This window comes from Bubalus bubalis, chromosome X (genome assembly GCF_019923935.1).
Source record: "Bubalus bubalis isolate 160015118507 breed Murrah chromosome X, NDDB_SH_1, whole genome shotgun sequence".
NCBI classification, from domain to species: domain Eukaryota; kingdom Metazoa; phylum Chordata; class Mammalia; order Artiodactyla; family Bovidae; genus Bubalus; species Bubalus bubalis.
In genome coordinates, this window is record NC_059181.1 from 84,298,369 (window position 1) to 84,313,733 (window position 15,365).

Genomic DNA, 15,365 nt, shown 5'->3' on the forward strand with positions numbered 1-15,365 from the left:
ATTTGCCAGTGAGTCAGCTCTTTGCATCAGGTGGCCAAAGTATTGGAGCTTCAGCATCAGTCCTTCCAATGAATATTCAGGACTGATTTCCTTTAGGATAGACTGGTTTGATCTCCTTGCAGTCCAAGGGACTCTCAGGAGTCTTCTAGAAATAAATAATTGGTCAGGTGAAATCAGATTTTTAATATGTATATTTCAGGTGTTGGCAGTTATCAAATGTCATTTCTTTTTTAATTAACAGCCACAGAGCAGCAAAGAGCTATTGTGAGGATTTGGTTGGTCTCTTGGGATCTCTTCAACCTCCCTTTCACCCCCTCTGCGGCTTTGAGCTGCTGAAATGGGTAGAGATCAGTGATAGTTTTCAGCTTTGTCAGTGGAAATACTGATAGAATGTTGGGTTTCCCTACTGTAGGTTTATATATTTTCTCAGTCTTCAGGCTTATCAGTTTGAAAGCAGTCAGTGATTTTTAAATTTCCTTATGTGTATATCATAGCATAACTTTCAACAAAATAGAGCCTTGTGGAGGACCATCTCAGGAACTTATAATTTTAGGTCTTGGATGAAAGGAAATTTCTGAAGGATAGAAAGTACTATCTGGTACTAGATTCTAGGTCCTGTGTCCTCAAGCTTAGAAAGTAAAGAATCAAACTGGATCTGTTTTGCATCCTTGCTCATTGATCAAAGAGAGTTATTATCAATGGAAAGGATCAGCCATATTGCTTTGTGATCTTTGCAATCTTCAGTGGATGGGCAAATGTGAAAAATTCTACTTGAGTACAGGCCTACTAATTCTAGTTTTTAAAATAAGGTCTGTGATAGTCTTGATGATTCTTGCCTTTCCCCTATCTGTTTCATTTTACAGATAATCCACACTGTGACCCAAAGCCACATGCAATGCTGGGAGAGCACAGTTGACTGTATTATGCAATATCCTGCCGGAAGATGCTGACCAGCTCTCTAGTAATGGAAAGTAGTGAGATTGACCTAACTGCCTATGTAGCTTGCCTTGCCATTCCATATACTTTCTGTAAGCATATTACACACAATTCTAGTAACATATCTTATAGTGAGATCTTAGATTGCTGCAAGGTAGTGACACCAGATTCTCAGCTTTGCTTCAGGCACTGGTGGATCTTTGAGTCATTCTCATAGTATGGATTTTATGAAAAATCAGCTTTGGTGTTGTCAGCCTGAAGGCCACCGCACTGTGTCTGCCTCAAAGAAATGCTCCCGTGCTAGTCACGTTGATGTGCTTCTTCTCTGTGACATTAGTATTGCTTATGTAGCCTAAAAATCACATGGTTGAGTGTAGGTAGTTTGGGGTGCAAATAAGTTATATAACTGGTAAAACTTAGACTTCAAGCGCATACCTTATTGTAGTAAGACAAATACCCTCTGCATCCTGATTTTGAACAGCAGTGAGGTAAGTGTTTAGATGATGGGTGCTTTTTTCACTTTTTTCAAAAAAAGATGGTAAATGGAAGACAGTGTTGCTGATTTATTCACTAAAGAAGAATTTAATGAAGTCTTCCGGCCTTTTTTTCCATGTTAGATTATTGTTCTCAATGCATTTTGTCAAATTCCCTGTGATTAAAACAAACAAACTCTCATGCTTCTTTTGTATTAAGAACAAAATCTTCCCAATAGCTTGGCCAGGTACTTGATTTTGTGGAATAGCTCTTTGATGGTAGGAGTAGGGGGCCAGGCAGTCAGTGATTAAAAATTTTTGTTCAATTCATGGATCCATCTGCCCCACACCCTTGTCAATTCAATGCCCTCCCCCCCCATGAGAACAAATGGGAATGATACTGCTTTCTATTTCTCTGACACTAATGAGGTGATACGTGATTTGTGGTATATTTCACTCCACAAACTGCTCTAACCGTTGCCCTGTTCAGCAAGTTGTTTTGCAGAAATCCACCCTTTCACACTGAAAGCATGGCTCTGTGGAGAAAGAGAGTCACTTAGAGCTGGAGGTAGGAGTAGAGGGCATGTGGGAATCAGGGAAGGAGAAAAAATAAGATTGTTGTCAAATGAGATGACACCTGGATTGAGGGCAGATAAAGGGACCGAGTGCTGAGTCTGGAGCAGGACTGCTTACAAGAGGCGTATTTTACATGATACAAACCTAGGTGTTCCTCCTTTAGGACCAAGGGTTGGTGGCACTCTGGTTAGAAAGAAATGATGGCTACCAGCCACGGATGCATATCATGACGTTTAACAACATAAGAGAGCTTGTCTATGGCTCCCCCCGAGTGCTCCCTAGAGACCACATTGATAATCATTCACGTTGTGTCCTCAGATTGAGGCCTCTGGGTGAGTTTGGGAGCCATGGGACAAGTAGCTTAAGTGTTTTGTTTAGTCGCTCAGTTGTGTCCGACTCTTTGCTTAAGTATAGCCCAAGTGGATAAATGTAGCCGCTCTCTGGTCATTAATCCTTTTTTTTCCCCTTGATGTGTCAATGAGTATAGTTATAAATCCTCAGGTATTCAGATGTGTCTTATTTTTAGGCCCATGTATTTAGGTATTAATAGCCTCTCCTTAGATGTAGGAAGTTTCTTTTATATAGCTTGCTCACAGATATTCTCCATCACAAAGATTATGGAACAGATACTATGAAAGGAGAGACCCAGCTGTAATTTCTGAATGCAGAATGCAGTCATATGAAGGCATCCTACTTAGCATGCTCAGCTCACTGTACCTTGTCTCCATTGTCTCTTTAACAGGACCCACTATGGTCGGTTTAGTTTGTACATTACATTCTTAGGGATAACTGGAGCACCAACTGTTTTTGGTTAATGACTTCCTTTTCTATCATATAGATGTATATCAATTTTAGCAAGTATTTTTTATTGTGATAAAAAACACATAACGTGATCAATCCTGTCAACACATTTTTAAGTGTACAGTACTGTTAACTATAAGCACCATGTTTAGCTCATTTTTAAAGGTATGTAATAGTGTCTCTACCTCAAGCAACTAAGTTTTCATAGGAATGTTGGAATCTTTTAAAATGTCATCTTACCAACCCATATTAGAGATGCATGAAGCTTATATGCAGGAGAGCCTAATTTAAGCTTTGAAGTATTATTTATTTTTCCACACTTATTGAAAATTATGAATAAACTAGATTCAAGGTGTTATAGGCAGAAACAACCATTAAAAAAAGTTAAATTTCAAGCTAGTAGCATTTCAGTTAGTATTTGACCTGGCATTTATCATTTCTTTTACTAGTACACAGAAAAATTATACAAAACCGATCTTAATGACCCAGATAACCACGATGGTGTGATCACTCACTTAGAGCCTTGGAGTGCGAAGTCACGTGGGCCTTAGGAAGCATGACTATGAACAAAGCTAGTGGAAGTGATGAACTTCCAGCTGAGCTATTTCAAATCCTAAAAGTGCAGCTGTTAAAGTGCTGCACTCAATATGCCAGCATATTTGGAAAACTAAGCAGTGGCCATAGGACTGGAAAAGGTCAGTTTTCATTCCAGTCCCAAAGAAGGGTAATGTCAAAGAATGTTCAGACTGTTGCACAATTGCATTCACTACACATGTGAGCAAAGTAATGCTCAAAATTCTCCAAGCCAGGCTTCAACAGTATGTGAACTGAGAACTTGCAGATGTTCAAGCTGGATTTAGAAAAGGCAGAGGAACCAGAGATCAAATTGCCAACATCTGTTGGATCATAGCAAAAGCAAGAGAATTCCAGAAAAATGTCTACTTCTGCTTCATTGACTATGCCAAAGCTTTTGACTGTGTGGATCACAACAAAAATGTGGAAAATTCTTAAAGAGATGGGACTCCCAGATCACCTTACCTGCCTCCTGAGAAACATGTATGCAGGTCAAGAAGCGACAGTTAGAATTGGACATGGAGCAATGGACTGGTTCCAAATTGGGAAAGGAGTATGTCAAGGCTATGTATTGTCACCTGGTTTATTTTACTTATATGCAGAGTACATCATGTGAAATGCCTGGAGGGATGAAGCACAAGCTGGAATCAAGATTGTCGGGAGAAATATCAGTAACCTCAGATATGCAGATGATACCACCCTAATGGTAGAAAGCAAAGAACTAAAGAGCCTCTTGATGAAAGTGAAAGAGGAGAGTGAAAAAGCTAGCTTAAAACTGAACATTCAAGAAACCAAGATCATGGTATCCAGTCCCATCACTTCATGGCAAATAGATGGGGATACAAAGGAAACAGTGAGAGGCTTTATTTTCTTGGACTCCAAAATCACTGCAGGTGGTGACTGTAGCCATGAAATTGAAATATGATTGCTCCTTGGAAGAATGGTATGACCAACCTAGACAGCATATTAAAAAGCAGAGATATTACTTTGCCAACAAAGGTCCATCTAGTCAAAGCTATGGTTTTTCCAGCAGTCATGTACAATTGTGAGAGTTGGACTCTAAAGAAGGCTGAATGCTGAAGAATTGATGCTTTTGAACTGTGGTGTTGGAGAAGACTCTTGAGAGTCCCTTGGACTGCAAGGATATCAAACCAGTCTATCCTAAAGGAAATCAGTCCTGAATATTCATTGGAAGGACTGATGCTGAAGCTCCAGTACTTTGGCCACCTGATGGGAAGAGCTGATTCAATAGAAAAGACCCCGATGCAGGGAAAGATTGAAGGCAGGAGAAGAAGGGGACAACAGAGGACGAGATGGTTGGATGGCTTCACCGACTCAATTGACATGAGTTTGAGCAAACTCCGGGAGATGGTGAAGGACAGGGAAGCCTGGCATGCTGCAGTCCATGGGGTCACAGAGAGTCGGCCATGAGTGAGCAACTGAACAAGAACAAATACTGACTCCGTGTGTTCAAACAGAGCTTGATTTTCTAGCTTTCCTCTTGGGTCTCCTCTTCTATTTTTTTAGGGCTTTCTAATGAATTTCCTAATAATAATATAAAGAAACATCTGTGACAGGAGTTTGGCCCTTGTTCACCCACTTTTAAAGGTGGAGGGTGGGACCAAGGCATTAAAGAAGAACATTAGTTTTGACAGTTAATCCTGATGTTTCTTAGAAAATGTGTTTTCTAGAGAGACTGAAAATTGGAAGACACCTTGCCTCATAGGCTATTATAAGTAAGGCATTTCAGTCCATATGTTTGTGTATAAACTATTTAAACACTTCTTGAAATGGCTTCTTATAGTGTACATACTTGTTTCTAATGGAAAGCTCACTTCTTAATGTGTTAATAGCATCTATGAAATAATGGATATGGTCAAGTCAGGGGTTTTCAAAGTTGTTTATTTGCTCTGTTGTCTACACAACCATATGAGGTTCTTTATCATTAGCAGAGGTGCAGACATTTTTAATAGCATCACTGAATTATAATGCATTAATTTGTATTTTGGAGAAGTTTCTAGCTTCTTTCATTTAGAGATGCCTTTGCACTTCTAAAAGAGAAAATAGAATTTTCATGATTATCCCTTTACTTATAGATATTTAAAAATGAATATTTGTTTAAGCTTCAATATTTATTTGCCAGCATTATCTTAAGACAGTATGTTTTACATCAAAACGTATCTCTTATTCTAAGCTAGTACTACTCTTCATATTATGGTTAATTCTAATATTTCCATTCAACAAGTGATATAAGCGTTGTGGGCAGAACACTGTGGTAGCCTCCTTTTTGGGTGCAGGTGGGTGATCTATAAGATAGGCATAAGCCATACTTCCTGCCTTTAAAAGGCTTGCAGTCATATTGAGAAGACAAGATTCAGGAAACAAATAAGGAAGTCACATATGACTTAATGGCCAAGTGAATGATGGAAACAATGAGGTCTGGAGGAGTTTGGACAAAGATGAATGTGAGCTGGGGTTATGTAGGAGGGCTTCATGGACAAAGTAGCATTCGGGCTGGGCAGACCTTTTTCGTAGATAGATCAAGCGTTCTAGACAGAGAATCAATTTAAAGGTACAGAGGTCAGAATGAGCACTAGACAATAGTCAATGGATGCCGCAAAGGTAGATTAAAGTGGGGGAGATCCTAGCAAGAAAGGAGATGCATTAGGATACTGTTGCTATAATTCAAACATTTGGAAATGAAAGTCTGCCAGTTGACAATTTTTGCCTCTTTCTTGGTAAAGTTTCCCTTTTGTCCAGTTAATTATGCCTCAGCAGCTTCTTTAATGTCTTGAATGTCATGAAGCCTGGACAACAGACTAGGAAATAACACACGTAGGAGTCTGCTGTGTGCGCAAAGTGCTTTCATTCATCAATAGACATTCAGCATAAGTCAGTTAGATTAACATTGGTTATATCTTCCTTTGCCCAAGTGTCTTTTATGTTCAGTGTTCTTTTTTTCTTCCAAACTTCAGTGTCTTAAACATGAAGCTGGGAAAACTGAATAGCTACAAATATTATGTAATTGAAAAAATAAACTACTTTAATTATTATGGAATTAAATGGCTGTAAGCCATTTTTTTCCTCCCTAAATTAATGAAGAAAATTTAACTTGGATGTTGCAAATGTAACTCACATAAGGTAGGTACTGGGAATTATAATAATTATAGGGGGATTGTGTACTAACTCTTGAATGATGTCATTTGTTAAATTAGCTTTAGATTAGTCTAGTGGGTGTATTCCTTATGGTTCTTAACATGCCCTACTCAAGAATGTTACAACTGTTAAGACACAAGCTATATAAGCAAAATCATTAAAGGTTTTATAGTATTACTTAGAAACAAAGTTCTAAAATAGTTTCCTGAATTATAATAGAACAGCATATTTTTATTTTATGCTGAACAATTGCCCTTTGAAGACAAAAGAGCAAAATTCTCAGTCTTTTATTGATAGTTTGTCTTTAATTACACTAGGTTACAGGTTTAGAATCCCCAAATTCTTCTTCAGTGATCATTGTAAAATTTTATTTTAGTAACTCACTTTTTTTTATTCTCTAGAATATATTTCAGAATATAAGGAGATTATTTTGAAACTATGAGACTGTCTCTGACAGGTTTTAGCCACATAAACATGAACATTGTGCCAGCATACTCAGGAAGTAAAGGAAAAAAAAAAACACATGAGCACAATGCTCATGAACAGTGTTCTCCATGTAGTCAGTTTATGTTTATAAGTAAATGAGCTCTCCCTTACGTCATAGCCTTGAATTATGAATAATTGTAGCTTGAATTATCTATTACTATAGCGAGGTGAAGAAACACCAGATGTGAAATGAAAATAGTGGTAGTGAAATGTTTTTGAAGAAGGATGGATTTTGGCCTACATAGGTGATCACAGATCCCTGCCACACAGTAGGGTAGGAGGCCAAATGGAATCCAGTGATTTCTTTGGACAGATCACACAAAGGTCCTTGATCACCCTCAGTATGCGTAAAATCTTTATTAACAAAGGTGCATGCCCTTCCTTGTCAGGGGAAGGAGAGGTGATTTTGTTTATACAGGGCTGAACGACTTAGATGCCAATTTCATTTTTCACAGGCTTCAAACAATAGGCATGTTAAATAGGCAGTGGCCTCCATGGTTTAGAGCACAACCAAGGCTCCGTTTTGATATGGCAAGAGAACAAGCAAATTCCAATTTTAAAGTGAACCTTTGCTGTATTTTATTTGGTTCAACCTAGAGAAATTCAGGTTAGTTTTTACAGAAAAGGAGTGTTTTAGTCTTGAAGGTTTCTTTCACTTTTTCATGAAGAGTTATAATTATTCGCCACCCCATAATAACCATTCATTAACCCTTTATTACCTTAAATAACCTGCACCAACCCAGCAGGGTCAGTGGTGCTTTCCTGTTCTCAGAATTGTTGTTGTATTTATCTGAATGCTTTTAATTCTCAGTCTCTCATTCCCCAAAATTGAAGCCCAAATCCAGGAAGATCCTGCTCTTCCCCTTCCTCAATATAGTATTTCTGTGGAGCTTCATCATTTTTTAAAGCAGTAGTCTTGAATATCTGAAGGCTTGGTAGCAACTGCATAATAGAATTTTGACCACTTAAATCCTTGCAGTGTTGAACCATTTTGCATTATCTAGAAAACTATTTGCTGGTCCTGCTAGTTTTGCAATTTGGGGAGGTGGTGGAGTAATGGTGGTAGATAGGTTGTGAAGTTATGACTTTCAGGCTTTTTCAAACTGGATTTAATATCTAAAGGAGTACTTAAACATTGTTTAAGTGGACTGATGAATTCCGAGCAGTGCTAGATCTCAAAGATTTCTAGGTTTTCTAGGCAGTTTAAAAGCAGAGAATAAGTGAGATATTACATTGTGCTCCTTCCTGTGCTTTACCTTAAAGTGGGTATCTTTTTCTCTATGTGTATAACTGACACCATAAGATCTTTGTGGATTTATTTGATATTGTTTGTTATTTTGGGGACTGACATGTAGCTGTATGCAGAAGGGTAAGAACATGTATTTATGGTTCTCAAGGAGTTATGGCACAGACTTTAGTCACCTGCTTATCTTTTACCTGATGATGGGCTTCCCTGGTGGCTCAGAGGTTAAAGTGTCTGCCTTCAATGCAGGAGACCTGGGTTTGATCCCTGGGTTGGGAAGATCCCCTGGAGAAGGAAATGGCAACCCACTCCAGTCTTCTTGCCTGGAGAATCCCATGGATGGAGGAGCTTGGTGGGCTACAGTCCATGGGGTCGCAAAGAGTCAGACACAACTGAGGAAGTTCAGTTCACTTCACTTCCATTCTCATAGGAGATTGGAGTAAGGGGGAAAGCACTGGATGGGATGAATTGGGAGATTGAAACTGACATATGTACACTATTGATACTATGTATAAACTAGATAACTAATGAAAAGCTAACTGTGTATCAAGGGGAACTCTACTCAGTGCTCTGTGGTGACCTAAATTGGAAGGAAATCCAGAAGAGAGGGGATATATGTATACAAATAGCAGAATCACTTTGCTATACAGTAGAAACTAATACCGCATTTTAAAGCAATTATACTCCAGTAAAAATTTTTAAGACATCAATATGAAAATTTAAAAAAAGATTGGAGTGCTTGGAAGGCTATTTGGTACTATTTGCTTATTTTTTCTACTGTTTTGTTTTACACTCTAGGTTTCCATATGTTTACATAAACGTTTCTTTCTTTCCTAATATTTCTGCAGTCAGGAGTGTTTAATCTGTTGCCTAAGAATGTATTTTGGGAGGGTCAGGAAACACACTGAATATCCTACATTTGATGAACCAAAGGAATATCTTTGTTTGTTTTATGAAAATTCTTGATGTTTCTGTTCTCACATTAATAAAATTTAGATGAAGAGAGGCAGATTTGAAGAAGCCTGACCCAAGGGATTATGAATTATCCTGAAAGCACAAATAATATTTTAGCATGTAATTTCCCTCATAAAATGTTTTATGGCAGACTTGTTTATGTCATAGATCTGAGTCAAAGCTGAATTGGAGACATTAGTCTTTAACTTATCCAAAATTAATATCTTCTGGCTAACAACCAACACTGCTTTATGACTCTTAAACCATTTCCTTATATTAATCATCAACAGTAGAAATTTGCTTTATTTCAGGGGCCATTTTTTTTAAAAACAATTTTTTAATAACTTCCTGATTTATTTTATAGTTTACAATGCAAAGAAAACATCCAAAGCATAATTGGATGATAGGATAGACTTACTAACTTAGCAACTCATTCACACATATTAGCCTTAAAGTACACAAGATTCAAATTCTTTAAATTAATGTGTTGGCAAAATGAAAAATTATTTAATCAAGGACTATAATGGTTGCTCATAAATTCCTAAAGTTGCAGATTCTAAGTCCATGAATTCTGAAGATACATAGTGAAAACTTACCATGTTATATACCTTTGTCATATGTTCATGATGGTTTATAAAAATATGTATAGACTAGAACAGTGAAACTGGATGATAGCATCATAAATAGCACTGAGACTACGTATCATTGTTGATTTTTATGAGTGAATTCCTCTATATTGAGGATTTGGTCAATTTAAATTGCTTTTCTTGGAGAAGATTTTAATGACTTTGTAGTCACTGTTACTGTGTTTCAGAAATTGTCAGTGATACTCAACATTTTTCTTTTAGCAATGCGACTCTCTGCCCTTGCAGCATGACCCTGAAGCCCAAAGTCCCATGTACAGTTTTGGGTGCTACTTTAAGAGGGGCAAGGAAGTTATGTGGAAAGCTTTATGTGTTCATTCAAATTTTCTATACCATACCCCCCACAACATAGGCACACAAGGTATGTGCAGGTTGTTTTCATATCATACATGCAACTAAACTCATTCAGGACCCTCAGAACTCTCAGAACTCTGCAAATGAACCACTTATAATATGTTTGACAATTTAGTATTGTGTTAGTCGCTTAGTCATGTCCGACTCTGTGACCCCATAGACTGTAACCCACTGTAGAATTCTCCAGGCAAGAGTACTAGAGTGGATAGCCATTATCTTCTCCAGGGGATCTTCCCAACACAGGAATTGAACTTGGGTCTCTTAAATTGCAGGCAGATTCTTTGTCTGACTGTGTCTGAGCCACCAGGGAAGTCCATGGACAAAGGAGCCTGGCAGGGGGTCCATGGGGTCGCAAAAGAGTTAGACATGACTTAGCAACTAAATAACAACAATTTTGTATAAGGATAATGCTACCATTGGGCTTCCTGGGTACCTCAGCTGGTAAAGAATCCGCCTGCAATGCAGGAGACCCTAGTTTGATTCCTGGGTCCGGAAGATCTGCTGGAAAAGAGATAGGCTACCCACTCTAGTATTCTTGGGCTTCCTTGGTGGCTCAGATGGTAAAGAATCCACCTGCAATGTGGGAGACCTGGGTTTGATCTCTGGGTTGGGAAGATCCCCTGGAGGAGGGAATGGCAACCCACTCCAGTGTTCTTGCCTGGAGAATCCTATGGACAGAGGAGCCTGGCAGGCTACAGTCCATAGGGTTGCAAAAAGTTGGACATGACTGAGCAGTTAAGCACGGTGCCACAATGTTACCATTGTTGTCAGACACTTTCATTACTTGTAATTTGGTTTGGTAACATTATAATAAATAGTCAGTTGTACATGTTGAAATAGCAAACATTCTATTAAAATGAGTTTTTAAAGTATTTATGATTCTTTATAAAAGTCAAGATTTAGAGCTTATAATTACTATCTTCCTCATTTCATATAAGAGATACATTGAGACCTTTCCTTAGTAAACTTTCATCTGTTATGACTCTAGCCATTGAATTAGATGCTGTGCCTTTGTTTTACCATGACTTGGATAAATCAGTCTCTCATGTTCTATAATGTAAAATTAAAATTTGTGAATCTTTAAAAAGAAACTATTTTAAAAATACTTCAGTGTAGCCAAATGTTGATAAGAGTAAATGCTTGTTTTCATGTCTGTTATCAAAAAACATATTTCCTTATAGTCTCCAAAGGTAAAATGGAATGTAAATCTAGGTTGATCATATTTTCTCTCTTCTAATTTTATAGGTGTTCATGAATACTTTAACCTAGAAATGTACATGTAGATATCGCTGCTGCTGCTGCTGCTGCTGCTGCTAAGTCGCTTCAGTTGTGTCTGACTCTGTGCGACCGCACAGACGGCAGCCCACCAGGCTCTGCCGTCCCTGGGATTCTCCAGGCAAGAACACTGGAGTGGGTTGCCATTTCCTTCTCCAGTGCATGAAAGTGAAAAGTGAAAGTGAAGTCACTCAGTCGTGTCCGACCCTCAGCAAACCCATGGACTGCAGCCTTCCAGGCTCCTCTGTCCATGGGATTTTCCAGGCAAGAGTACTGGAGTGGGGTGCCATTGCCTTCTCCGTAGATATCACTAGGGATGCCATATTCTTTGCTGAGCCTCTTAGGAGCTGAAAGTTACAGTCTTTTGGGGAAGCACCAGTTCCAGAAAGATTTTCAAACTCAAAGAATGGATTTCGAAATATTGGAGTAAGGACCTCAGAAAATCTACTTATATGAAAAAGCAGCATGAACACTGGCAAAAATTTTCAAAATCAACTTGTTTTGGAATTCTGGAAATTAACCAGAGGCTTCTAATAGCCTGAGGAGCATTTATTTATTCATTAAAAACAGCTGATTTTCAGCAAGAATAGTGAACTTTGTTGTGTTTTAACTTGTTCTAATATCCCTATTCCCATAGAACTGTAACTGTTTGACCCATCTGGCAGCTCCATGGAAAGGCCCCATTCACAAGGCTTGCCTTGACTTGACCTGACTCATCCTTTCTCAGTGGAAAAGTCTTATCCTCAGGGCATTTGTTTAAAACATTCAGGGACTGTGGCGGATTCATTTTGATATTTGGCAAAACTAATACAATTATGTAAAGTTTAAAAATAAAATAAAATTAAAAAAAAAAAATTCAGGGAAATTGTTTAACATTGCATCTGCCTGAGGTAGTGATACCAGGAGGCACAAAGAAGGGGCTGGTCAAAAAATTCAAAAGAAGGATCTAGAGATGAGATAGGAAGCTTTAAAAAATTCTGATATATTCCTGGGTATCTACAAGGCTATTCACATGTGCAGGGCTGGGTGTATGCCTAGGAAAAACCTGTGGAAGCCTTGGTGCTCACTTCTGGCTGACCTTAAAATCTTCAGAAGCAGAAAATGAAGACTAAGGCAGAGTTGTAAACTGCCAGATCAATTGAAGGCCTGTCCCAACACACACATGGGGTCCCTTTGCAAAGGGTGAAAGATCTGTTGGTACAAGGCATTTTAGAAAAATCTCTCTCCAATCATTAGCTGACGCCTAAGCTATTAATAACTGAGCAGAGACTTCAAGTGGCCACAGACTGGGAATACAGACTTAACAGAATTCTTCCAGGAATGTCACTAAACAAACAAATAGCAGCAATAACAATAAAACAAGAAAAACTTGGAGGGGGGATCAGATTTCTAAAGTTGTTACATTTTTTAAAATGTCCAATTTTCAACAGAGAAACAGGAAAGTATGGCACATATACAGGGAGATAGCATTTGATAGAAACTGTCCCTGAGGAAGCCCAGATGTGCTTGTAAACAAAACTTTAAATGAACTACTATAGATAAAGTCAAAGGAAATAATATCTAAATTAAAGGGAACTTGTGAATATCTTGTCAAATAAAGAATATCAATAAAGAGATAGAAATTACTTTTAAAAGAGCCATATGGAATATTTGTAGTTGAAAGTTTTAATAACTAAAATTTTAAAAATTTACTAAAGAGTTTCAACAGCAGATATGAGCTGGCAGAATTAAGAATCAGTAAACTTGAACATAGGTTAATTGAGATTATACTGTTTGAGAAAAAAGTGAAAGTGAAAGTTACTCAGTCGTGTCTGACTCTTTGTGACCCTATGGACTACACAGTCCATGGAATTCTCCAGGCCAGAATACTGGACTGGGTAGCCTTTCCCTTCTCCAGGGGATCTTCCCAACCCAGGGATCGAACCCAGGTCTCCTGCATTGCAGGCAGATTCTTTACCAGCTGAGCTATCAGGGAAGCCCAAAGAGAAAAATAAAAGGGTGAGGGGAAAAATGAGCAGATGCTGATGCCTGTGAGACACCATCAGGTGTACCAACATACATATAATAGGAGTCCCAAGATGAGAAGTAGGGGAGCAGAAGGAGTATTTAAGGAACAATGGCTGAAAACCTCCCAAATTTGATGAAAACATTAATGTACAACATCCAAGAAGCTCAACGAACTCAAAGTAAGATGAAATTAAAGTAGGATAAATTCAGAAAGATCCACACCTAGACACATGATGGTTAAATTGTTGAAAGAAACTGAGAGAATCTTAGAAGTGGCAAGAAGGAACCTATTACATACAAGGAAACCTCAATAAGATTGTTGTCATTGTTCAGTTGCTCAGTCATGTCCGACTCTTTGCAACCCCATGGACTGCAGCACGGCAGGCTTCCATGTCCTTTACCACCTCCCAGAGCTTGCTCAAATGTATGTCCATTGAGTTGGTGATTGCATCCAACCATCTTGTCCTCTGTCATTTCCTTCTCCTCCTGCCTTTACTCTTTCCCAGCATCAGGGGCTTTTCTAATGAGTTGGTTCTTCCCACCAGATGGCCAAAGTATTGGAGCTTCAGCTTCAGCATCAGTCCTTCCAATGAATACTCAGGACTAATTTCCTTTAGGATTGACTGGTTTGATCTCCTTGTAGTCCAAGGGACTCTCAAGAGTCATCTCCAACACCACAGTTCAAAAGCATCAATTATTTGGCAGTCAGCCTTCTTTATGGTCCAACTCTCAAATCCACACACGACTACTAGAAAAACCATAACTTTGACTATACAGATGTTTGTTGGCAAAGTAATGTCTCTGCTTTTCAATACATTGTCTAGGTTTGTCATAACTTTTCTTCCAAGGAGCAAGTGTCTTTTAAGTTCATGGCTGCAGTCACCATCTGCAGTGATTTTGGAGTCCAAGAAAATAAAGTCTGTCACTGTTGCCATTGTTTTCCCAACTACTTGCCATGAAGTGATGGGACTGGATACCATGATCTTAGTTTTTTGAATTTTGAGTTTTAAGCCAGCTTTTTCACTCTCCTTTTTCACCTTCATCAAGAGGCTCCTTAGTTCCTCTTCACCTTCTGTCATAAGGGTGGTATCCTCTGCATATTTGAGGTTATTAATATTTCTCCCAGCAATCTTGATTCCATTTTGTGCTTCATCCAGCCTGTCATTTTGCATGATGTATTTTGCATATCAGTTAAATAAGCAGGGTGACAATATACAGCCTTGACATACTCCTTTCCCAATTTGGAACCAGTCCGTTGTTCCATGTCCAGTTCTAACTCTTGCTTCTTGACCTGCATACAGGTTTCACAGGATGCAGTTGAGATGATCTAACTCCTGTGTCTTTAAGAATTTTCCACACGTTGTTGTGATCCACACAGTCAGAGGCTTTGGCATAGTCAATAAAGCAGAAATAGATGTTTTTCTGGAACTCTCTTGCTTTTTCTATGATCCAACAGATGTTGGCAATTTGACCTCTGGTTCCTCTGCCTTTTCTGAATCCAGCTTGAATATCTGCAAGTTCTTGGTTCACGTACTGTTGAAGCCTGGCTTAGAGAATTTTGAGCATTACTTTGCTCACATGTGAAATGAGTGCAATTATGCAGTAGTTTGAACATTCTTTGGCACTACCTTTCTTTGGGATTGGAATGAAAACTGATTTTTTCAGTCCTGTGGCCACTGATGAGTTTTCCTGATTTGCTGGCATATTGAGTGCAGCACTTGTACAGCATCATCTTTTAGGATTTGAAATAGCTGAAATAGCTCAACTGGAATTCCATCACCTCCACCAGCTTTGTTCAGTATGATGCTTCCTAAGGCCCACTTGACTTCACACTCCAGGATGTCTGGCTTCAGGTGAGTGATCACACCATCGTGGTTATCTGGGTCA

General features: G+C 38.6%; 1 protein-coding gene and 1 long non-coding RNA gene across 6 annotated transcripts in view; both read left to right on the forward strand.

Moving 5' to 3' along the window:
• Positions 1-15,365, forward strand: part of AMMECR1 (AMMECR nuclear protein 1) — a 115,413-nt gene that overhangs the window by 8,125 nt on the left and 91,923 nt on the right. The window lies entirely within an intron of this gene.
• Positions 1,037-10,181, forward strand: LOC123331717. The gene is made up of 2 exons (XR_006548449.2): positions 1,037-1,424; positions 10,047-10,181. It is a non-coding gene; the product is annotated as an uncharacterized LOC123331717 (long non-coding RNA).